This window comes from Oncorhynchus kisutch, linkage group LG5, assembly GCF_002021735.2.
Source record: "Oncorhynchus kisutch isolate 150728-3 linkage group LG5, Okis_V2, whole genome shotgun sequence".
NCBI lineage: Eukaryota > Metazoa > Chordata > Actinopteri > Salmoniformes > Salmonidae > Oncorhynchus > Oncorhynchus kisutch.
The window spans coordinates 72,873,058-72,898,639 of record NC_034178.2 but is presented as its reverse complement, the minus strand read 5'-3'; the positions used below and the strand labels follow the sequence as shown (position 1 = coordinate 72,898,639).

Here is a 25,582-nt window from a genome sequence, read left to right as displayed (position 1 = left end):
CTTAAAGGCTTTAATCCCTCCCTCTTTGAGCCCTAGGTATCTTGAGCTGAGTGCCAGCCAGTCAGTCTCTCGTATAGGACTAGCACAGCACAACATGGCTAGCAAGCTCTGACTGAGACAACAGGAAGAGAAGGAAAACACTAAGGCTGGATACTACTGTACTTCTCTCATCACAAGGAAGATGTCAGAATGAGCAGGTAAAGAGTAGACTGTTTTGTACCTACTTTTCTTCGGTCGTGTTTTTTCAAGTTGATAGTAGTTGATAGTTTCTTCATTCCTAGTTTGAGCCACATTGGTGTGAATCTTCTCTTAAACAGGATTCTTTGAATTTTTTAAGCTCCGTTATAATTCCATGGTGTTTGGGATAGACTGAGGTCGTAGCTTGGAATCCTATTCATTGTAGGCTAGGGTATGTTTCATATCCGTTACACTGACACCGGCCGTCGGAGCATGCCTTTTATTGTTATGGTAATGTTGTCAAGCAAAAACCGTGTCAGATTATTGTGGTTGTCATGGGGAAATAATGTGACGTAGTAAAGATAAATCTATACATGAAGAAAGTGTGTTGTTGTTGTTGTGTGAATGATTGGCTGATGTTCTTGCATTAGCCTAGTTTATTGCGACTAGAGACGAAGTGCTGTCTCCTTTAACAGGGATTTTTCTGCCGTTGTAATCCTTGGGTTGGCCGCCTAAGCATTTTCTCGGATCGTCCAAGTGTAAAAATACCAACCAAAAACCCCCCCAACTATACCAGATATAAACTATGTAGAAAAGATAATGGATCTAATATATATTTTAAAATTTATAGTATCTTTGAGAACTAACAGTCACCAAAATAAATAAAAACTAGACAGGGAGAATTGAAATTTCCCAAAATAATTAATTTAGTAGTACTAATTTTATTGTTTGAGCAAAATAAAATAGAATTAGCCTTGGCAAAATGCATAGAATCGCAGGAAATGAACTGACACATTTTCTCTCAGCTGCATGGTAAAGTATGTGTAATTGCAGGAAATGAACTGACACATTTTCTCTCAGCTGCATGGTAAAGTATGTGTAATTGCAGGAAATGAACTGACACATTTTCTCTCAGCTGCATGGTAAAGTATGTGTAATTGCAGGAAATGAACTGACACATTTTCTCTCAGCTGCATGGTAAAGTATGTGTAATTGCAGGAAATGAACTGACACATTTTCTCTCAGCTGCATGGTAAAGTATGTGTAATTGCAGGAAATGAACTGACACATTTTCTCTCAGCTGCATGGTAAAGTATGTGTAATTGCAGGAAATATGCTTGCTTTTTTTATTTTTAATGGAGGCCTCAAACCATCACATTTTATTTATTAAGCCCTTTTTACATCAGCAGATGTCACAAAGTACTTATACAGAAACCCAGCCAAAAACACCAGAAGCGCAAGCAATGCAGATGTCGAAGCACAGTGGCTAGGGAAAAAAAACTTCCTTGAATGCCTGGAACCTAGAAAGAAACCTAGAGAGGAACCAGGTTCTGTGTGCCAGGTGGAGATCATAAGAGTACGTGGCCGCTAAGGCCAGATCGTTTTTCAAGATGTTCAAAGAAGACCAGCAGGGTGAAGTAATAATCACAGTGGTTGTAGAGGGTGCAAGAGGGCAGAGTTAATGTCAGATGGCTTTTCATAGCCGAGCATTCAGAGGTCGAGACAGCAGGTGCCGGGGGGTGTGTGTGTGTGTGTGTGTGTGTGTGTGTGTCATAAAAGCAGGTCTGGGACAAGGTGGTTAGGATTCCATAGCTGCAGCCTAACAACAGAAACTGGATCAGCAGCATGACCAGGTGGACTGGGGATGGGGACAGCCAAGTCAGTGGACAGGAATGAAGATCACGCCAGTGACTCAATCCACTTAGGTTGAGAGAGCCTGGTACGACGTGATTCACCCCTCCCAGGGACGGCATTGGAGAGTGTGAACATTCTAGTGACTCGGCCCCCGTAATATGGTCAGAGATAAAGAATCCCAGTGGACATAAGGGAACCGGCCAGGCAGAGACGGCAAGGGTGGTTGGTCACTCCATTGCCTTGTCGTTCACTTTCGGTCCCCTGGGCAGGACCACGCTCAATCATAGGACCTACCGAAGAGATGAGTCTTCAGTAAAGACTTGAAACCGAGTCTGCGTCTCTCATATGGGTAGGCAGACCATTCCATAAAAATGTATTTCTATAGGAGAAAGCCCTGCCTCCAGCTGTTTGCTCAGAAATTCTAGGAACAGTAAGGAGGCCTGCGTCTCGTGACCGTAGCGTACGTGTAGGTATGTACGGCAGAACCAAATCGTCCGGTAGGAGCAAGTCCATGTAATGATTTGTAGGGTAGCAGTAACACCTTGAAATCAGCACTGGCCTTAATTAACAGGAAGCCACTGTAGAGAGGCTAGCACTGGAGTAATATGATCAAATGTTTTGGTTCTAGTCTAGATTCTAGCAGCCTTGTTTAGCACTAACTGAAGATTATTTACTGTTTTATCCGGGTAGCCTGAGAGTAAAGCATTACAGTAGTTTAATCTAGAAGTGACAAACGCATGGATTAGTTTTTCTGCCAGAAAATGTTTGCCAAAAAGTGTCTGATTTTTGCGATGTTACAAAGCTGGAAAAATGCTGCTCTTTAAATATTTGTGATATGTTTGTCAGCAGAGAGACCAGGTTCCAGAGTAACGCAGAGATCCTTCAGTTTTATTTGAGCCGACTGTACAACTATCATTGTCAAACAACAGATATTTTTGTTTCGAGAAAACCTAGAATTAGCATCTCTGTTTTGTCCAAGTTTAAACTTGCAACCATCCACTTCCTTATGTCTGAAACACAGGCTTCCAGGGTAGGCAATTTAGGTGCTTCACTATGTTTCATTGAAATGTACAGCTGTGTTTCGTCTGCATGGCAGTGAAAGTTGACATTGTATTTCCGAATGACCACTAGCGTATATAGTGAAAATAATAGTGGTCCAAGAACGGAACCTTGAGGAACACCGAAACTTACCATTGATTTGTCAGAGGACAAACCATCCACAGAGATGAACTGACATCTTTCTGAACGATATGATCTCGACCAGGCAAGAACATGTCCATGTCGACCAATTAGGGTTTCCAATCTCTCCAAAAGAATGTGGTGATCGATGGTGTAGAAACCGGCACTAAGGTCTAGGAGCAGGAGGACAAACACAAAGCCTTGGTCTGAGGTCATTAAAAGGTAATTTACCACCTTTACGAGTGCGATCTCAGTGCTATGATGACTGGAGCGTTTAGTAGACATTAGCTGTCTTCAGAAAGGCAGTGAGTTGCTTAGCAACAACTTTTTCTTACATTTTTGAGAGGAATGAGAAATTCGATAAAGGCCATTTAAAAAAATTTTTTCACTAAATATTATTTCAGGAGAGGCTTTGTTGCTGCCACTTTTAGTACATTTGGTACATATCTGTTAGATAGGGAGACATTTATTATGCTCTGCATATGAGGGCCAAGCACAGGAAGTAGCTCTTTCAGTAGTTTAGTTGGAATATGGTTCAGTAGGCAGCTGGAAAGTTTAGAGGCCATTACTATTTGTGAATGTTTCAAAAGATGCATGATTTAGAAAAAAAAAAAAAAAAACCTTGAGTGTCTCCATTGATCCTAGGTCCTCTAAAATGTAATATAAATGTAATCTCTGTCACGCCCCCTGCTACGCCCACCACCTAAGCCCATAAAAGAAAATGCCTGTGTAAGTGCAGTCTTTTTTTGTTCAGTGAGAACAGTTCATAAGGAAGGGCATTGGGGATCAACAGCTGTCTAGTTCTGCCTTGTGCCTCCTCCTACCCACCCCGGGGTTATTTTCACTGATAAGTTGCATCACCCTTGTCGACACGTTTGACAATACTACCATCTACTATTCATGTCATGGAGTATTCTGTTAATTAAAATCAACAACATTTTGACTACAGACCGTATTCACACCCCTTGACTTTTCCCACAGGTTTGTTGTTACAGCCTGAATTTAAAATGGACTACATTGAGATTTGTTTTGTCACTGACCAACTACACACATTACCCCATAATGTCAGTGGAATTATGTTTTCTGTATGTTTTTAAAAAATGTTTTTTTACAACTTAATTAAAAATGAAAAGGTGAAATGTCTTTAGTCAATAAGTATTCAACCCCTTTGGTAATGCAAGCCTAAATCATTTAAAGAGTAAAAATGTGCTTAAGAAGTTACATACTCACTCTGCATTCAATAATAGTGTTTAACATGATTTTTGAATGACTACCTCATCTCTGTACCCCCACACGTACAATTATCTCTGAGGTCCCTCAGTCGAGCAGTGAATTTCAAACACAGATTCAACCACAAAGACCAGGGAGGTTTTCCAATGTCTCGCAACAATTGAATATCCCTTTGAGCAGGGTGAAGTTATTAATTGCGTGGTGGCCGTGCGCGTGGTGGCCGTGCGCGTGGTGGCCGTGCGCGTGGTGGCCGTGCGCGTGGTGGCCGTGCGCGTGGTGGCCGTGCGTGCGCGTGGTTGCCGTGCGTGCGCGTGGTTGCCGTGCGCGCGCGTGGTTGCCGTGCGCGCGCGTGGTTGCGGTGCGTGCAACCGCCGTGCGTGCGGTTGCCTAGTGTGTGTGTGTGTGTGTGTGTGTGTGTGTGTGTGTGTGTGTGTGTGTGTGTGTGTGTTTGCCTAATTGTGTGTGTTTGTAGTTGCCTGGTGTGTTTGTAGTTGCCTAATTGTGGGTGTGTGTAGTTGCCTAATTGTGGGTGTGTGTAGTTGCCTAATTGTGGGTGTGTGTAGTTGCCTAATTGTGTGTGTGTGTGTGTGTGTAGTTGCCTAATTGTGTGTGTGTGTGTAGTTGCCTAATTGTGTGTGTGTAGTTGCCTAATTGTGGGTGTGTTTTGTAATTGCTGTGTGTGGGTGTGTTTTGTAATTGCTGTGTGTGGGTGTGTTTTGTAATTGCTGTGTGTGTGTGTGTGTTGTAATTGCTGTGTGTGGGTGTGTTTTGTAATTGCTGTGTGTGTGTGTGTGTTGTAGTTGCCTAGTGTGGGTGTGTTTTGTAATTGCTGTGTGTGTGTGTGTGTGTGTGTGTGTGTGTTTGTAGTTGCCTAGTGTGTGTGTGTGTTTGTAGTTGCCTAGTGTGGGTGTGTGTTGTAGTTGCCTAGTGTGTGTGTGTGTTGTAGTTGCCTAGTGTGTGTGTTGTAGTTGCCTAGTGTGTGTGGGTCTGTTTGTAGTTGCCTAGTGTGTGTGGGTCTGTTTGTAGTTGCCTAGTGTGTGTGGGTCTGTTTGTAGTTGCCTAGTGTGTGTGGGTCTGTTTGTAGTTGCCTAGTGTGTGTGTGTGTTGTAGTTGCCTAGTTTGGGTGTGTGTTGTAGTTGCCTAGTTTGGGTGTGTGTTGTAGTTGCCTAGTTTGGGTGTGTGTTGTAGTTGCCTAGTGTGTGTGTGTGTTGTAGTTGCCTAGTGTGTGTGTGTGTTGTAGTTGCCTAGTGTGTGTGTGTGTGTGTTGTAGTTGCCTAGTGTGTGTGTGTTGTAGTTGCCTAGTGTGTGTGTGTGTTGTAGTTGCCTAGTGTGTGTGTGTGTGTGTGTTGTAGTTGCCTAGTGTGTGTGTGGGTCTGTTTGTAGTTGCCTAGTGTGTGTGGGTCTGTTTGTAGTTGCCTAGTGTGGGTATGTGGGTCTGTTTGTAGTTGCCTAGTGTGGGTATGTGGGTCTGTTTTGTAGTTGCCTAGTGTGGGTGTGGGTCTGTTTTGTATTTGCCTAGTGTGGGTGTGGGTCTGTGAAATCTTGACATTTTAACTTATTTCTCTTTTGTAGTCTTTGATTTAGAGAAGCTAAGTTCGGGTCTGTCTGTGTCTGAGGTTGTGTGTATTCATAAGTCTCTTTTGTATATAACACAGTCTTTGGTATTGTGATATTTGATTAGAACAGCTCTTCCTAAAGCAACAGCTACTCTCCCTGGGCTCCACATGAATCATGACATAATACAGAACATTTTAATAGACAAGAATAGCTCAAGGACAGAGCTACATCCATTTTTTTTTAAAGGCATACATAGCCTACATATGAATACACACAAACTTATCTAGGTCAAATAGGGGAGAGGCGTTTTGTGTGTGTGCGTGTGTGTGTGTGTGTGTGTGTGTGTGCGTGTGTGGTGAAGTGTTGCTTCATCTGTTTTTTTAAATCTTTTTTTTTTAAACAGGTTTGCTGTTCACTTGAACAATAGGAGATGGAACGGAGATCCATCCAATAATGGCTCTATATAATACTCTTTCTTGATTTTATACTGGATTTGGGGACTCTGTTGCTCATAGAGGCTATAGAGAATACTAATGTACTTGAAAGGGTAAGTATTTGTTCTGATCTAGGATCAGTATAGTTATGGGTTTGTATTCATTGTCTGAGTAGGAGTTCTGATCTAGGATCAGTATAGTTATGGGTTTGTATTCATTGTCTGAGTAGGAGTTCTGATCTAGGATCAGTATAGTTATCAGTTTGTATTCATTGTCTGAGTAGAAGTTCTGATCTAGGATCAGTATAGTTATCAGTTTGTATTCATTGTCTGAGTAGGAGTTCTGATCTAGGATCAGTATAGTTATGGGTTTGTATTCATTGTCTGAGTAGTAGTTCTGATCTAGGATCAGTATAGTTATGGGTTTGTATTCATTGTCTGAGTAGGAGTTCTGATCTAGGATCAGTATAGTTATGGGTTTGTATTCATTGTCTGAGTAGGAGTTCTGATCTAGGATCAGTATAGTTATGGGTTTGTATTCATTGTCTGAGTAGGAGTTCTGATCTAGGATCAGTATAGTTATGGGTTTGTATTCATTGTCTGAGTAGGAGTTCTGATCTAGGATCAGTATAGTTATGGGTTTGTATTCATTGTCTGAGTAGGAGTTCTGATCTAGGATCAGTATAGTTATCAGTTTGTATTCATTGTCTGAGTAGGAGTTCTGATCTAGGATCAGTATAGTTATCAGTTTGTATTCATTGTCTGAGTAGGAGTTCTGATCTAGGATCAGTATAGTTATGGGTTTGTATTCATTGTCTGAGTAGGAGTTCTGATCTAGGATCAGTATAGTTATGGGTTTGTATTCATTGTCTGAGTAGGAGTTCTGATCTAGGATCAGTATAGTTATGGGTTTGTATTCATTGTCTGAGTAGGAGTTCTGATCTAGGATCAGTATAGTTATGGGTTTGTATTCATTGTCTGAGTAGGAGTTCTGATCTAGGATCAGTATAGTTATGGGTTTGTATTCATTGTCTGAGTAGGAGTTCTGATCTAGGATCAGTATAGTTATCAGTTTGTATTCATTGTCTGAGTAGTTCTGATCTAGGATCAGTATAGTTATGGGTTTGTATTCATTGTCTGAGTAGGAGTTCTGATCTAGGATCAGTATAGTTATGGGTTTGTATTCATTGTCTGAGTAGGAGTTCTGATCTAGGATCAGTATAGTTATGGGTTTGTATTCATTGTCTGAGTAGAAGTTCTGATCTAGGATCAGTTCAGACTTATTTTTGTTGTTGTATAGCTCCTGATCCTAGATCAGCATTCCTACTCTGATACGGTTGGTACGTATTGGGTCCTGCTCTTCTTGGTGGAACATGCTGTGATGATTTGCTTGCAGTTAGAAAGATGTCATTTAAACCACGTTTTACCATATTATTTACTATTTATATCTATTTGCAACTCCCACCCACTCACCCCAGTTCCCAGCTGAGGTTGGAGCTCATGTCTTTTTGGCTTATTCCCTATACAGTGGACTACTTTAGACCAGGCCCCATAGGGTGCACTACTTTAGACCAGGGCCTATAGGGTATAGGGTGCACTACTTTAGACCAGGCCCCATAGGGTATAGGGTGCACTACTTTAGACCAGGGCCCATAGGGTATAGGGTGCACTACTTTAGACCAGGGCCCATAGGGTATAGGGTGCACTACTTTAGACCAGGGCCTATAGGGTATAGGGTGCACTACTTTAGACCAGGCCCCATAGGGTATAGGGTGCACTACTTTAGACCAGGCCCCATAGGGTGCATTACTTTAGACCAGGCCCCATAGGGTATAGGGTGCACTACTTTAGACCAGGGCCCATAGGGAATTGGGTGCCATTTGGGGAATCAAGCAAATTAAAAGTCATTTTCAATGTCTCACAGTGTAGCTGTAGGCTAGATCTGTGTTGATGATATACTTCTTGATATAATTACATTGGTAGACCTTGTTACTATGAAGCCTAAACAGTCTGGAAACGTAGGTTTTAAACTCTTTAAACCAGGGTCGCCCAGCTGGTGGCCACTTCAATCAGTGTAGATGAAGGGGAGGAGACAGGTTAAAGAAGGATTTTTAAGCCATGAGGTAGTTGAGACATGGATTGTGTATGTGTGCCATTCAGAGGGTGAATGGGCAAGACGAAAGATTTAAGTGCCTTTGAACAGGATATGGCAGTAGGTGCCAGGCGCACTGGTTTGAACGTGTCAAGAACGGCAACGCTGCTGGGGTTTTCACGCTCAACAGTTTCCTGTGTGTATCAAGAATGGTCCATCACACAAAGGACATCCAGCCAACTGGACACAACTGTGGGAAGCGTTGGCATCAACATGGGCCAGCATCCCTGTGAAACGCCTTCAACACCTTGTAGAGTCAACATGGGCCAGCATCCCTGTGGAACGCCTTCAACACCTTGTAGAGTCCATGCCGCAACAAATTCAGGCTGTTCTGAGGACAAAAGAGGGGGGTGGCGGCACTCAATATTAGGAAGGTGTTCCTAATGTTTTGTACACTCATTGTGTCTCTCTCAAAAGTATTCATATTCCATGACTTATTCCACGTTTTGTTAGTCTGAATTCAAAAAGGATTCAATAGAATTGTTTTTTTCACCCATCTACACACACAATACCCCACCCATAATGCCAAAACTAATGCATTGAACAAATGCATTGAAAATGAAATAGAGAAATATCTCTGCTACAATAGATAACAGCTACTCTGAGCTTCACACATTCAAATAAGATCTACATTCATTTCCTCCCATGCCTGTTACGCTCTGCATGCTGTAGCTTGAATCGAGGGTTTAGGTTAGCCAAAATCTCTCACAGGGGAAATGTTGGAGATATCTGCCCCGATGGCCAGTGGGGGATGTCCGCCCCGATGGCCAGTGGGGGATGTCCGCCCCGATGGCCAGTGGGGGATGTCCGCCCCGATGGCCAGTGGGGGATGTCCGCCCCGATGGCCAGTGGGGGATGTCCGCCCCGATGGCCAGTGGGGGATGTCCGCCCCGATGGCCAGTGGGGGATGTCCGCCCCGATGGCCAGTGGGGGATGTCCGCCCCGATGGCCAGTGGGGGATGTCCGCCCCGATGGCCAGTGGGGGATGTCCGCCCCGATGGCCAGTGGGGGATGTCCGCCCCGATGGCCAGTGGGGGATGTCCGCTCCGCCCCGATGGCCAGTGGGGGATGTCCGCCCCGATGGCCGCCCCGATGGCCAGTAGGGGATAATCCCTTTTATTCCATTTCTATGGTGGAAAGGCTGTGTACTGTTACGTGGTAGAATCAATCATTGATATATCGTTGTCTATATACTATACCCTATGTGATGTCTATCTATGCTAGAATACTGAGGCAACTGGAGTAGGGTTGCAAAATTTACAGGAAATCCTAAGAAATTTGTGGAATGGTACAACCCTTATCTTTCAGACATGGTTTTCCTGGAAGTCCTTGGCTGGTCTGAGGCTCACTGTGGCCTTTTGCATGGCGTGCCTGTGTCTCTAACGGACTACTGATAGAAATAGCTGATAATCTTGACCTGGATGTTACTGTAGTCCATAGAGTTGGATAGAGGGCACACTTGGACCAAAGCCTGTTTTTGTTTTGCCACTGAGTACTTTAACCATTTTGAAGTAGTTATTTCGATGGGACTATTTATGAATTCCAATACACTCATAGAAGAAGAACTAAAGAAACATTTTTCTGATTTGTTGTGGGGTAATACTCACATACTACCCATAATGCAATTAACAGTAAACAAAGTCTATCAAAAATGTTTATCTGACTCCATAAAGCTCCACCTTATCTCAGTTCACTGGTCACGATAACAACACCCACCCGTAGCACGTGCTCCAGCAGCTATATCTCACTGATCATCCCTAAAGCCAACACCTCATTTGGCAGCCTTTCCTTTCAGTTCTCTGCTGCCAGCGACTGGAACGAATTGCAAAAATCGCTGAAGTTGGAGACTTTTTTTATTTCCCTCGCCAACTTTAAACATCAACTATCTGAGCAGCTAACCGATCGCTGCAGCTGTACATAGTCCATCTGTAAATAGCCCACCCAATCTACCTACCTCATCCCCCATACTGTTTTTATGTACTTTTTTGCTCTTTTGCACACCAATATCTCTACTTGCACATCATCATCTGCTCATTTATCAATCCAGTGTTAATCTGCTGAATTGTAATTATTTGCTCCTATGGCCTATTTATTGCCTTAACTCCTCATGCCTACCTGGTTAAATAAAGGTGTTCTCAACTGGCCTACCTGGTTAAATAAAGGTGTTCTCAACTGGCCTACCTGGTTAAATAAAGGTGAAATAAACAAATAAAGCAATACAAGAGACTATAGTTGAGTGACAGGAATTGGCTATCAATAAAGATCTGAACATTTGAATTCTAAAGGCATTTATATTTCATGTCATTGTAAAATGAATGGATTCACATAAGGCATAAATATTAAGTTACAAGACAATACTGACATTAACAAAACATTAAAGGTCCTCACCAGAGAGAGATATCACCCCTATTTCAACGTTGTTGTTGTTGTTATTGTTATTATTATTTTTAATTTAAACTTTATTTAACTAGGCAAGTCAGTTAAGAACAAATTCTTAGACACAATTAACGGCCTACCCCGGCCAAACCCTGACGACGCTTTTGCCAATTGTGCACTGCCCTAAGGGACTCCCAATCACGGCTGTGGTACAGCCTGGATTCGAACCATGGACTGTAGTTACTGTAGCTGCGCCACTCGGGAGAGTCAATTCCTGTTCTATAAGGGAAATTGTTGTTTAGTTTCCAGCTCCGAAGAATGACGCAGGCTGCCAGAGACTGAAGAAGAAGCGTGACACCCCAATCACTTTTTTTTTTTCTGGTTCAATGACCGTCCATTAACAAAGTAGACCAGATCCAGCTGCTAATGCATTGGAGTGTATGGGAGACACGCCCCCTTAAGTAGACCGGAATGGATTTTCTTTTCAATGGTGAACGTCCTCAGTACACCATCTTCATTTATACACCATCTTTGCTGTAGCCAAAGATGATCTATTATATTGCTCAGCTATGACTCGTGAACTTTGCAGGTGTTTCTGATTAATAAACAATGCCACTCTGTTGGATGGTACCATTTTAAATGAAACCCAGCCTGTGAAACCCAGCCCTGAAACCCAGCCCGTAGTCTAAAAATATCAGTGGCAGGTAATTTAATAGGAAATGACACGTCATTGAATTTGCACAAAGCGTGTGCTTCGGGTTTGTCACATCAAGACCATATATATCATACTTTAACTAAAACAATGACTTATTGACTTAAATCGTCATGCAACATCATGGGTCAGCATTCTACTGGTGTGGGTGTTTTTAAGTGAAGTATCTAGGCATGATCAGAGAGGGGGGAGAGAGAGACATGGTCCATAGCTCTTGGGGGAGATGGGGAGAATGACAGTCTCTCACCACAACATCTGACTTGTTGGATTCAAAATATGAGTTGTTAACTCAACCGCTATGCTATTGGTCAATATCCAATCAGATATCAGACCTACAGGATGCTATCACAACAGAACCTCTGCTACACAGAAGTGACAAAATTCCTGAGAAGACAATAGGAGTCACTTAGGGGGGCTGCGTTGCTCTAGAAAATTAACTATTTTAAAGTTGGAGGTCAATTGCGCTGCCTAATGCTATCAAAGAAGATGCTATTGCAAGGTTAGGAGGTGTGGTATCATTTCATCTCTATGTTGCAGTCTAATGACATGGAGGCTCCCTCTGTCATCCGTCCTGACCCGCGATGATGTAAGTGCTTAAATGGAGCTTAGCAGCCACACGAGGATCCAACCACATCGGATGGAAAATCTTAAGAGGCACACATTAATGCTTTTGTTTGTGTGGACGAAACGAAGCCTTCGCTCTTCTCCCTTTCATGTTGTTGTTGTTGTTGTTGTTGTTGTTGTTGATGAGGCCTAGTGGTCTGTAATAATCCGTTCCAAAACCCCACTTGACTTGACTCACCACATGTCTGTTTATACCATGATGCTATGGATGACTAGATTTCAGATAGACCTACATGGTGGGACAGTGGGGGGCCTGACCCTAACCGCCGGGCCTGACCCTAACGCCGGGCCTGAGCCTACCGCCGGGCCTGAGCCTACCGCCGGGCCTGAGCCTACCGCTGGGCCTGACCTAGTGGTCTGAGGTCAGTGTTTCTCATTCAGTGTTAGTATATACCTGTTGTAAAGAGCTCTATGGAACACACAGTGGTGGATAGCGCATGGACGCGGTCAGGAAATCTGATCGAACCAAGTGGATATTCGTAAAAAAATCTAATGTTTTATGTGTTCTAACAGGCACATGATGTAGTTATTACTAAAATCAGATTCCGCTGCGTAACATTTTAGAAGTTGTCCTTTTTTTTTGGAGGGGTTTAGGACAGAAGGGGGAAAAAATGCTAACTCTCGTTCGTGTTAAACTGGTCGCGTAGCGAGCCCTTATAGAAATGGGTGGCGCTAGTTGAACGCGTGCGTGACATATTGAACAGGGAGACGCATTTTCCATTGTTTTGGTCTAATTCCATTGATCTCTTTACCACGTATCAGTGTGAGTTGAATACTGCAGTCCTATGAACAGAAATACAGAGGAGGAATTCATTCTTCTTTTTCCTGTCCTGTAAGGTCAAGCTATTCTGCTGGGGGGGATGACAACGACGACGACGACAACAACAACAACAACTGGTTTTGAGCAAATATTTGTCTCTTGACAAAGTGATTCCATCCAGAGTCAGATGTGGCCACAGCCGCACACACATGTCTATTTTAGTCTTTAAACACCCCTGAGACGTGTGTGTACTGTGTTGACCCCTGAAGTGTGTGTGTGTGTACTGTGTTGACCCCTGAAGTGTGTGTGTGTGTACTGTGTTGACCCCTGAAGTGTGTGTGTGTGTACTGTGTTGACCCCTGAAGTGTGTGTGTGTACTGTGTTGACCCCTGAAGTGTGTGTGTGTGTGTGTGTGTACTGTGTTGACCCCTGAGACGTGTGTGTGTGTGTGTGTACTGTGTTGACCCCTGAGACGTGTGTGTATGTGTGTACTGTGTTGACCCCTGAGACGTGTGTGTGTGTACTGTGTTGACCCCTGAAGTGTGTGTGTGTGTGTACTGTGTTGACCCCTGAGACGTGTGTGTGTGTGTGTGTACTGTGTTGACCCCTGAGACGTGTGTGTGTGTGTGTGTGTACTGTGTTGACCCCTGAGACGTGTGTGTGTGTGTACTGTGTTGACCCCTGAGACGTGTGTGTGTGTGTGTGTACTGTGTTGACCCCTGAGACGTGTGTGTGTGTGTGTACTGTGTTGACCCCTGAAGTGTGTGTGTACTGTGTTGACCCCTGAAGTGTGTGTGTGTGTGTGTGTGTGTATACTATGTTGACAACACTCTTGAGACTAGTGTTGTTTACTCTGTGGACTGTGGGAGAGAGATGCATATTTTAATTTTTTATTTAACTAGGCAAGTCAGTTAAGAACTAATTCTTATTTTACAATGACGACCTAAGCCGGCCAAACCATCCCTTTTAACTGGACGATGCTGAGACAATTGTGCGCCGCCCTATGGGACGGCCGGTTGTGATACAGCCCGGATTCAAACCAGGGACTGTAGTGACGCCTCTGTGGTCCCTGTCTGATCACGTTCATGGATCTGTTTCAATGACTCTTTCCTCGGGTCCTCTCTTCTCGCCACCTCCTTCTTTAAAACGTATTGGAGGAGAGGAATTTCTCCCTCTTTTTGAAGAGGAGGAGGAGGTGATGATGAGGAGAGCAGATGTGCGGAATCAAGGAAAGATTCGTTGAGAGAAGGCCCAATCAACCCATGGTACTGTCGTGGACAAACTGGGTGATGTCTTTTCCATGAACCTCCAGTAGTTTAGCTTTTTCACTGACCCAGCTGCTTCCGACCCGTGCCTAATGCAGGAACACATTGTCCACATTCCTCTGTCAACCACTCATGCAGACAAGATATCACACACACACACACACACACACACACACACACACACACCAATGCAAATAGGGCTAGGCTACACGCAGCTGTTATCAATCTCGGTCATCTTTTAGTTACACAACAAGCCTTCATTGTAATTGTGTTTTCCATTAAAAACTAATATCATTGCTCAAGCTCTTAAATGTAATGATCTGTACACTACAGGCTGTATTAAATGTAATGATCTGTACACTACAGGCTGTATTAAATGTAATGATCTGTACACTACAGGCTGTATTAAATGTAATGATCTGTACACTACAGGCTGTATTAAATGTAATGATCTGTACACTACAGGCTGTATTAAATGTAATGATCTGTACACTACAGGCTGTATTAAATGTAATGATCTGTACACTACAGGCTGTATTAAATGTAATGATCTGTACACTACAGGCTGTATTAAATGTAATGATCTGTACACTACAGGCTGTATTAAATGTAATGATCTGTACACTACAGGCTGTATTAAATGTAATGATCTGTACACTACAGGCTGTATTAAATGTAATGATCTGTACACTACAGGCTGTATTAAATGTAATGATCTGTACACTACAGGCTGTATTAAATGTAATGATCTGCACACTACAGGCTGTATTAATGTAATGATCTGTACACTACAGGCTGTATTAAATGTAATGATCTGTACACTACAGGCTGTATTAAATGTAATGATCTGTACACTACAGGCTGTATTAAATGTAATGATCTGTACACTACAGGCTGTATTAAATGTAATGATCTGTACACTACAGGCTGTATTAAATGTAATGATCTGTACACTACAGGCTGTATTAAATGTAATGATCTGTACACTACAGGCTGTATTAAATGTAATGATCTGTACACTACAGGCTGTATTAAATGTAATGATCTGTACACTACAGGCTGTATTAAATGTAATGATCTGTACACTACAGGCTGTATTAAATGTAATGATCTGTACACTACAGGCTGTATTAAATGTAATGATCTGTACACTACAGGCTGTATTAAATGTAATGATCTGTACACTACAGGCTGTATTAAATGTAATGATCTGTACACTTACCGGCTGTATTAAATGTAATGATCTGTACACTACAGGCTGTATTAAATGTAATGATCTGTACACTACAGGCTGTATTAAATGTAATGATCTGTACACTTACCGGCTGTATTAAATGTAATGATCTGTACACTTACCGGCTGTATTAAATGTAATGATCTGTACACTACAGGCTGTATTAAATGTAATGATCTGTACACTACAGGCTGTATTAAATGTAATGATCTGTACACTACAGGCTGTATTAAATGTAATGATCTGTACACTACAGGCTGTATTAAATGTAATGATCTGTACACTACAGGCTGTATTAAATGTAATGATCTGTACACTACAGGCTGTATTAAATGTAATGATCTGTACACTACAGGCTGTATTAAATGTAATGATCTGTACACTACAGGCTGCATTAAATGTAATGATCTGTATTTACATGTAATGATCTGCACACTACAGGCTGCATTAAATGTAATGATCTGTATCTACATGTAATGATCTGTACACTACAGGCTGCATTAAATGTAATGATCTGTATCTACATGTAATGATCTGTATCTACATGTAATGATCTGTACACTACAGGCTGCATTAAATGTAATGATCTGTATTTACATGTAATGATCTGTACACTACAGGCTGCATTAAATGTAATGATCTGTATTTACATGTAATGATCTGTACACCACAGGCTGTATTAAATGTAATGATCGGTATTTAAATGTAACGATCTGTATTTAAATGTAATGATCTGTACACCACACGCTGTATTAAATGTAATGATCTGTATTTAAATGTAACGATCTGTATTTAAATGTAATGATCTGTACACTACACGCTGTATTTAAATGTAATGATCTGTATTTAAATGTAATGATCTGTATTTAAATGTAATGGTCTGTATTTAAATGTAATGATCTGCACACCACATGCTGTATTTAAATGCTCCATTCCGTTGTGTGCGAAAGGAATATCCATTTATTTTATATCTCCGACACGACGATTGGTTGCTGACAATACCACAGTCCACAGCCAGGTTTTAGAACGGGCGCCGCTGTTAGCGCTTTCATTCTCCTAATGTTGATGCCTCTGACAGTTCTCTATGAAATGACCTGCTGTAAACAAGCAAAACAGAGCAGAGAATGTATCATCTCTGACAGTTCTCTATGAAATGACCTGCTGTAAACAAGCAAAACAGAGCAGAGAATGTATCATCTCTGACAGTTCTCTATGAAATGACCTGCTGTAAACAAGCAAAACAGAGCAGAGAATTTATCATCTCTGACAGTTCTCTATGAAATGACCTGCTGTAAACAAGCAAAACAGAGCAGAGAATTTATCATCTGACAGTTCTCTATGAAATGACCTGCTGTAAACAAGCAAAACAGAGCAGAGAATTTATCATCTCTGACAGTTCTCTATGAAATGACCTGCTGTAAACAAGCAAAACAGAGCAGAGAATTTATCATCTCTGACAGTTCTCTATGAAATGACCTGCTGTAAACAAGCAAAACAGAGCAGAGAATGTATCATCTCTGACAGTTCTCTATGAAATGACCTGCTGTAAACAAGGAAATCGGAGCAGAGAATTTAAGATCTTTTAAATTGATTAGCGTTCAGGACAATGTGTATCCACATCTTTTTGGTGTGAATCAATTGCATATCTGCTTTCACTGGACATATTTATGTTTTAAAATCAGAAATAACAGCCCAAGGCGGAATGGTTAACTATGGAACGTTCACTGTCGTCATGGTAATTAACTCCAGTGTAGATTTGACCTTGTGTTTTAGGGTATTGTCCTGCTGAAAGGTGAATTCATCTCCCCGTGTCTGGTAGAAAGCAGACTGAACTAGGTTTTCCTCTAGGATTTTGTCTGCACTTAATTTATGAGGCAAATGGTGATCACTAGATCGGCTGGTTTTCTGACCCTACCTTTTTTTAAAGGTAGCTGTGACCAATAGATGCATATCTGTATTCCCAGTCATGTGAAATCCATAGATTAGGGCCTAATGAATTTATTTAAATTGACTGATTTCCTTATATGAATTGTAACTTAATAAAATGTTTGAAATTATTGCATGTTTCATTTATATTTTGGTTCAGTGTAGGTTAGTAATGTGGAGTAACTACACTGTTGTTGATCCATCTTAAGTTTCCTTCCTCCCCAGGAACTGAGTTTGGAAGGACTTCTGTATTTTTGTAGTGAATGGGTGTATTCATAAACTGTCCAAAGTGTAATTAATAACTTCACCATACTCAGAGGGGGGTACTAGCTGATGGTCACCGGAAATGTATTCAACGTTGATATTGCTAGTGTCCGTAATGTTACCTAATCTCTCTTATGAAGCTCAGCACTGTTCACCAGAGCTGCGTGGACGTAGGACTCAATTCAAAACGCTAGCTAATCAAACGCTAGCTAACCTGTTTACCAGAGCTACGTGGACGTAGGACTCAATTCAAAACGCTAGCTAATCAAACGCTAGCTAACCTGTTCACCAGAGCTGCGTGGACGTAGGACTCAATTCAAAACGCTAGCTAATCAAACGCTAGCTAACCTGTTCACCAGAGCTGCGTGGACATAGAACTCAATTCAAAACGCTAGCTAATCAAACGCTAGCTAGCCTGTTCACCAGAGCTGCGTGGACGTAGGACTCAATTCAAAATGCTAGCTAACCTGTTCACCAGAGCTGCGTGGACGTAGGACTCAATTCAAAACGCTAGCTAATCAAACACTAGCTAGCCTGTTCACCAGAGCTGCGTGGACGTAGGACTCAATTCAAAACGCTAGCTAATCATATAGGCTGGAAAAAGGGGCTATTTCCATTCAAAGGTATCTTATGTCTCAACTGCATGGCAATACAGTGTACAGTGGGTACACTCTCCTCTCCTCTTATTCTTCTCCCATCCTTCTCTCCTCCATGTTCTTCTGCTCGACTGTGTCTGATGACTCATCTCTGCTCTCTCTGAGAGCCCTGTGGTAATCCTGCTACAGCAGTCCTCCCCATTCCCTTCTCCTGATATAAACAGTATTTCTCTGCTTCTCTATTCCTCTTCTCCTAACATAAACAGACTCAATTCCTTCTCTCCTGCTTGCTCTCGCTTTTATTCCTCCTCCCTTCTCCTCCTTCTCATAACAGTCTGTCTCACTCATTCCCCTCTGCTCTCTCTATTCCCCCCTGATCCTGTCCTCATAGTGTAGTGCCCTTACTCTGGTTTCTTTGATTTCCTCCTCAGAGCAGTGTGTTAGGATTGCCAGTACCATGCTCAGTAAACAGTATTGACCATAGCTCTAACTAATGAGCTTCCTCTATAAACCTTTAAGTGGCCAGTCTCTGGATACGTGCCAAATAGCACCCTATTCCCTATTATAGTGCACTCATTTCGACAAGGACCTATAGGGAATAGGGTGCCATTTTGGACACATGCTCTGTCGGTGTCTACCCCTGTGACCCTGGTGACAACCTTTTACAGTCTACAGGTGAAGAAGACATCTCTGGTGGAAAAACAATACTGACCAGAGGAGAAGAAGACATCTCTGGTGGGAAAAACAATACTGACCAGAGGAGAAGACGACATCTCTGGTGGGAAAAACAATACTGACCAGAGGAGAAGACGACATCTCTGGTGGGAAAAACAATACTGACCAGAGGAGAAGACGACATCTCTGGTGGGAAAAACAATACTTACCAGAGGAGAAGAAGACATCTCTGGTGGGAAAAACAATACTGACCAGAGGAGAAGAAGACATCTCTGGTGGGAAAAACAATACTGACCAGAGGAGAAGACATCTCTGGTGGGAAAAACAATACTGACCAGAGGAGAAGAAGACATCTCTGGTGGGAAAAACAATACTGACCAGAGGAGAAGAAGACATCTCTGGTGGGAAAAACAATACTGACCAGAGGAGAAGAAGACATCTCTGGTGGGAAAAACAATACTGACCAGAGGAGAAGACATCTCTGGTGGGAAAAACAATACTGACCAGAGGAGAAGAAGACATCTCTGGTGGAAAAACAATACTGACCATTGGAGTCCACCGGTGGTAAATTAAATTGATTGGACATGATTTGGAAAGGCACACACCTGTCTATATAAGGTCCCACAGTTGACAGTGCATGTCAGAGCAAAACCAAGCCATGAGGTCGAAGGAGTTTTTCCGTAGAGCTCCGAGACAGGATTGTGTTGAGGCACAGATCTGGGGAAGGGTTACAAAATATTTCTGCAGAATTGAAGGTCCTCAAGAACACAGTGGCCACCATCATTCTTAAATGGAAGAATTTTGGAAACACCAAGACTCTTCCTCAAGCTGACTGCCCAGCCAAACTGCGCAATCGGGGGAGAAAGGCCTTGGTCAGGGAGGTGACCAAGAACTTGATGGTCACTCTGACAGAGCTCCAGAGTTCCTCTGTGGAGATGGGAAAACCTTCCAGAAGGACAACCATCTCTGCAGCACTCCACCAATCAGGCCTTTATGGTAGTGGCCAGACCTAAGCCACTCCTCAGTAAAAAAATTATCTGGTCTGATGAAACCAAGATTAAACTCTCTGGCCTGAATGCCAAGTGTCATGTCTGGAGGAAACCTGGCACCATCCCTACGGTGAAGCATGGTGGTGGCAGCATAATGCTGTGGGGTGTTCTTTTTTAGCCGCAGGGACTGGGAGACTAGTCAAGCTCGAGGGAAAGATGAATGGAGCAAAGTACAGAAAGATCCTTGATGAAAACCTGCTCCAGAGCGACCCTAAACACACAAGCAAAATAACATATGAGTGGCTTCGGGACAAGTCTCTAAATGCCCTTGAGTGGCCCAGCCAGAGCTCGGACTTGAACCCGATCGAACATCTCTGGAGAGACCTGAAAATAGCTGTTCAGTGACGCTCTACATCCAACCTGACAGAGCTTGAGAGGATCTGCAGAGAAGATTGGGAGAAACTCCCCAAATACAGGTGTGCCAAGCTTGTAGCGTCATACCCAAGAAGACTTGAGGCTGTAATCACTGCCAAAGGTGCTTCATACATATGTAAATGTAATATTTTAGTTTTTTTATGTTTAATACATTGGCTAAAATAATGTTTTTGCTTTTTCATAATGTGGGTAGTGTGTTTTAGATTGATTTAATCCATTTTAGAATAAGGCTGGAATGTAACACAATGTGGAAATGTCAAGGGGTCTGAATACTTTCCAAATGCACTGTATATGACTATAAAGGCCTGGAGAAATTTCTGTAATTTAAATAAACCAGAGAAGAAGAGGCTACTGTGGTGAATTTGCGAGGCATGCCAGACAAGACATTGCGAGATGCAGATTACTTAGACAAATTTGCATAGTTTTGCCTGCCCCTCTCTCTCTCCCTCCCTTGCGCTGGTCTGCCTACCCCTCCTCTCTCCCTCGTGCTGACCTGCCTGCCCCTCCTCTCTCTCCCTCGTGTTGACCTGCCTGCCCCTCCTCTCTCTCCCTCGTGCTGACCTGCCTGCCCCTCCTCTCTCTCCCTCGTGCTGACCTGCCTGCCCCTCCTCTCTCCCTCGTGCTGGCCTGCCTGCCACTCCTCTCTCTCGCGCTGTCTCTTGTGTCAGGGGGGGGCCTGTAGGGTGTCTCTTGTGCCGGGGGGGGCTGTAGGGTGTCTCTTGTGTCGGGGGGGCTGTAGGGTGTCTCTTGTGTCAAGGGGTGAGACGAGGGGGGGCCTGTAGGGTGTCTCTTGTGTCAAGGGGTGAGGAGGGGGACAGGGGGTTGTTATGTGGTGTTATTAGTGTAATCAGGGTGTCTCATTTAAAGACAACAACTCAAGTCTCTCTCTCTCTACAGCCGATTCCTGTCATTTTGATTATTTTAAAGCAAAAAATATATAATTAAACACATGTAAATGGAGTTGTGTTACGGATTTCCATTTTCACCTTGTTGATAAGCTCTATTTCCAGTTGATATTAACACTGAGTGCTCTTGGCAACTAATTACTACTCTTTGGTTGCACCTTTTTATAATGGTTCCCTATTCCCTTTTTACAGTGCACTACTTTTGACCAGGGCTCTGTATTGGGAATAGGGCTCTGGTCCAAAGGCCCTTTTATAAGGGAAAAGGGTGCCATTTGGGATATATCTTTGGCAGTGTGTAGGGAAGAGAGTGATTACGGTGGGAAGACTGGCGCTGGGGCCAAGCTGCTCGTGTTGAGTCGACAATCTGTTGTCTCACATGGAAACCTGGTGCAAAAGACGTCAGCAACACATAGACATCCACTGCTGGCTGGACGGCATCACCGTGATATCTCTGGAATCTACATTTGCTGATATCATTTTATGGGTGAATTTTTATGATGTCACTGTCAGCTGAAGAAGATGCAGCGCCATAGCAACTGCCTTACCAGCTATTAGAAGAAAAAAACAGCTTCTGGACATTCTAGAACAACGATCAAGAACCTCGATTTGGATCAACATTCCTATTTCAATGAATCAACGAAGCTCTGGACGTTCTGCGGACCAGGTCGTAATCCCCGGGAATCGGGAAGAGCGGTAAAAGAGGCCGGTGAGGCGGCATCCTGACGAGACTGTCGGCGAGCAAATAGTCCGCCATTGCCCTTTTTTTTTTATTAAGCGTTTTTATTGGTGAACGTGCATTCAGAACTTCCTGGATGAACCTCAATCTAGAGTATTCTATCAACGGGACCTGATAAACTGTAATAGCCTATGTTTCTCAGAGTCGTGGCTGAATGAGGACATTTGATAATATACAGCGAATCTCGCTGGGTTTTCGTTTGCGTCGTTAAGACCGGACGGCAGGACTCCGGTAAGACAAAAGGGAGAAGGGGTGAGCGGTCTGTTAAGGAAGTCTGACATTTTTGTACGCCCGAGTTTGTATACCTCATGATAAGCTGTAGACCAGTGGTTCCCAAACTTTTTATAGTCCCGGACCCCCTTTAAACATTCAACCTCCAGCTAGCACCAGGGTCAGCGCACTCTCAAATATGTTTTTTTTTGCCATCATTGTAAGCCTGCCACACACACACAATACGATACATTTATTAAACATAAGAATGAGTGAGGTTTTGTCACAACCTGGCTCGGGGGAAGTGACAAAGACCTCTTATAGGACCAGGGCACAAATAATAATAATAATAATCAATAATTTTGCTCTTTTATTTAACCATCTTACAGACACAGCATCTGTGTCTTAACAGCGTGATTTGCCAAGGTGCAGCCCATCCAGAAATCTGGAAGTGGCTTCTGATTTTAAATTGAATTTTCACAGAACCGCTTGTTGCAATTTCAATGAGGCTCTCTTGTTCAGATATCAGTAAGTGTACTGGAGGCATCCGTTTCGGGAAAGTACCTGTGTAATTGCGCACCCAGCTCACTCATGTGCTTCGCTATATCACATTTGACATTGTCCGTAAGCTTCAGTTCATTTGCACACTAAAAAATCGTACAATGATGGAAAGACCTGTGTGTTGTCCTTGTTAATGCAGACAGAAAAAGAGCTCCAACTTCTTAATCAAAGCCTCAATTTTGTCCTGCACATTGAATATAGTTGAGGAGAGTCCCTCTAATCCTAGATTCGGATCATTCAGGCAAGAAAAAACATCACCCAGATAGGCCAGTCGTGTGAGGAACTCGTCATCTTGCAAGCGGCCAGACAAGTGAAAATGATGGTCAGTAAAGAACGTTAAACTTGTCTCTCAAAAACAAAATGGGTTAATACTTTGCCCATTGATGACCAGAGCACTTCTGTATGTTGTAAAAGCGTTACGTGGTCGCTGCCCATATCATTACATAAAGCAGAATATACACAAGAGTTCAGGGGCCTTGCTTTAACCAACTTAACAATTTTCACTGTAGTGTCCAAAACGTCTTTCAAGCTGTCAGGCATTCCCTTGGCAGCAAGAGCCTCTTGGTGGATGCTGCAGTGTACCCAACTGGCGTTGGGGAGCAACTGCTTGCACGCGCGTTACCACGCCACCATGTCTCCCTGTCATGACTTTTGCACCATCAGTACAGATACCAACGCACCAAAATAACCAAAGATGTCCAGTACTTAAACAAATATCCTCTCCTGTTGTCCTGGTTTCCAGTGGTTTGCAGAAGAGGATGTCTTCCTTAATTGACCCCCCCATAAACGTAACGGACATATACCAGGAGCTGTGCCAGGCCCGCCTCGTCTGTTGACTCATCCAGCTGTAACACATAGAATTCACTGGCTTGTATGCGAAGCAGTAATTGTTTCTTGCCAGGTCAATGATGTGTCGTGAAACAGTGTTGTTTGATGGAGCCATTGTCTGTATAGTTTTTTTGGCCTTTTCCCCCAGCATCGTCCCAGCCATATCCGCGGCAGAAGGAAGAATTAAGTCCTCCACAATAGTATGGGGCTTGCCTGTCCCAGCCACTTGGTAGCTCACCATATAAGACACTTCTAGCCCCTTATTTTTTATGGTATCTGTTGCTTTTATACAGTCTTATACTCGAAAGATGTCTTTTCTCTCTCAAACTCCTGTGGCTTATTTTTCAAATTGTCATGTTTCGTTTCTAAATGTCTGCGCAAGAGTGAAGGTTTCCCGCGAGAGAGTAACGGTTCATGTGATTGGATGTTAACTATTTGACTAGGCTACCTGTATTTGACATTGTGTTGTTATTTCGTTATTAAACACTAGATGGTTTAATTGAATTTTTGGCAGTGAAACGAGGCTACTCGGGTCAGGGGGGAAAAAACTCACCAAAATGTATAGCCCCATTAGAAAATATAAATGTACTGTTTGAAAATGTGAATACAAAAAAAATGTGAATCACATTTACTTGGCATACCCCCGACGGTGTTGCCCGTCCCCGACGGCATACCCCTGACGGTGTTGCCCGTCCCCGACGGCATACCCCCGACGGTGTTGCCCGTCCCCGACGGCATACCCCCGACGGTGTTGCCCGTCCCCGACGGCATACCCCCGACGGTGTTGCCCGTCCCCGACGGCATACCCCCGACGGTGTTGCTTGTACCCGAGTTTACTTGGCATACCCCCGACGGTGTTGCCCGTCCCCGACGGCATACCCCCGACGGTGTTGCCCGTCCCCGACGGTGTTGCTCGTCCCTGAGTTTACTTGGCATACGCCCGACGGTGTTGCTCGTCCCTGAGTTTACTTGACATACCCCCGACGGTGTTGTTCGTCCCTGAGTTTACTTGGCATACCCCTGACGGTGTTGCTCGTCCCCGAGTTTGGGAATATCTGAACTGGAACTACAGTTTATCGGCAGGCCCCCTACTATATGAACTACAGTTTATCGGCAGGCCCCTACTATATGAACTACAGTTTATCGGCAGGCCCCTACTATATGAACTACAGTTTATCGGCAGGCCCCTACTATATGAACTACAGTTGAAGTCAGAAGTTTACATACACCTTAGCCAAATATATTTAAAGTCAGTTTTTCACAATTCCTGACATTTAATCCTAGTAAAACTCCCCAGTCTTAGGTCAGTTAGGATCACCACTTTATTTTAAGAATGTGAATGTCAGAATAATAGTAGAGGATGATTTTAGCTTTTTCTTTAATCGTTTAACGTTCTCAGTGGGTCAGAAGTTTACGTACACTCAATTAGTATTCGGTAGCATTGCCTTTAAATAGTTTAACTTGGGTCAAACGTTTTGGGTAGCCTTCCACAAGCTTCCCACAATAAGTTGGGTGAATTTTGGCCCATTCCTCCTGACAGAGCTGGTGTAACTGAGTCAGGTTTGTAGGCCTCCTTGCTCGCACACGCTTTTTCAGTTCTGCCCACAAATTTTCTATAGGTAAATTAACTTCCTGACTGATGTCTTGAGATGTTGCTTCAATATATCCACATAATGTTCCTACCTCATGATGCCATCTATTTTGTGAAGTGCACCAGTCCCTGTTGCAGCAAAGCACCCCCACAACATGATGCTGCCACCCCCGTGCTTCACGGTTGGGATGGTGTTCTTCAGCTTGCAATCCTCTCCCTTTTTCCTCCGAACATAACAATGGTCATTATGGCCAGACAGTTCTATTTTTGTTTCATCAGACCAGAGGACATTTCTCCAAAAGTACGATCTTTGTCCCCATGTGCAGTTGCAAACCGAGGTCTGCCTTTTTTATTTGTGGTTTTGGAGCAGTGACTTCTTCGTTGATGAGCGGCCTTTCAGGTTATGTTGATATAGGACTCGTTTTACTGTGCATATAGATACTTTTGTACCTGTTTCCTCCAGCATCTTCACATGGTCCTATAGATGAACATAGTACCTTCAGGCGTTTGGAAATTGCTCCCATGGACGAAC

At 43.2% G+C, this 25,582-nt stretch overlaps 1 protein-coding gene across 2 annotated transcripts in view; it reads left to right on the top strand.

The window, feature by feature from the left end:
- The window catches only part of LOC109891457 (inositol hexakisphosphate kinase 1), an 88,642-nt gene that overhangs the window by 12,371 nt on the left and 50,689 nt on the right, over positions 1–25,582 (top strand). The window contains exon 1 of one of the 2 annotated variants that reach the window (XM_031825769.1): positions 1–197. This exon is cut by the window's left edge and continues 214 nt beyond it. The exons of the other annotated variant lie outside the window; for it this stretch is intronic. The gene's annotated coding sequence lies outside the window, so the exon portion shown is untranslated. The remainder of the gene's footprint in view (positions 198–25,582) is intronic. 2 annotated transcript variants of the gene reach the window in all.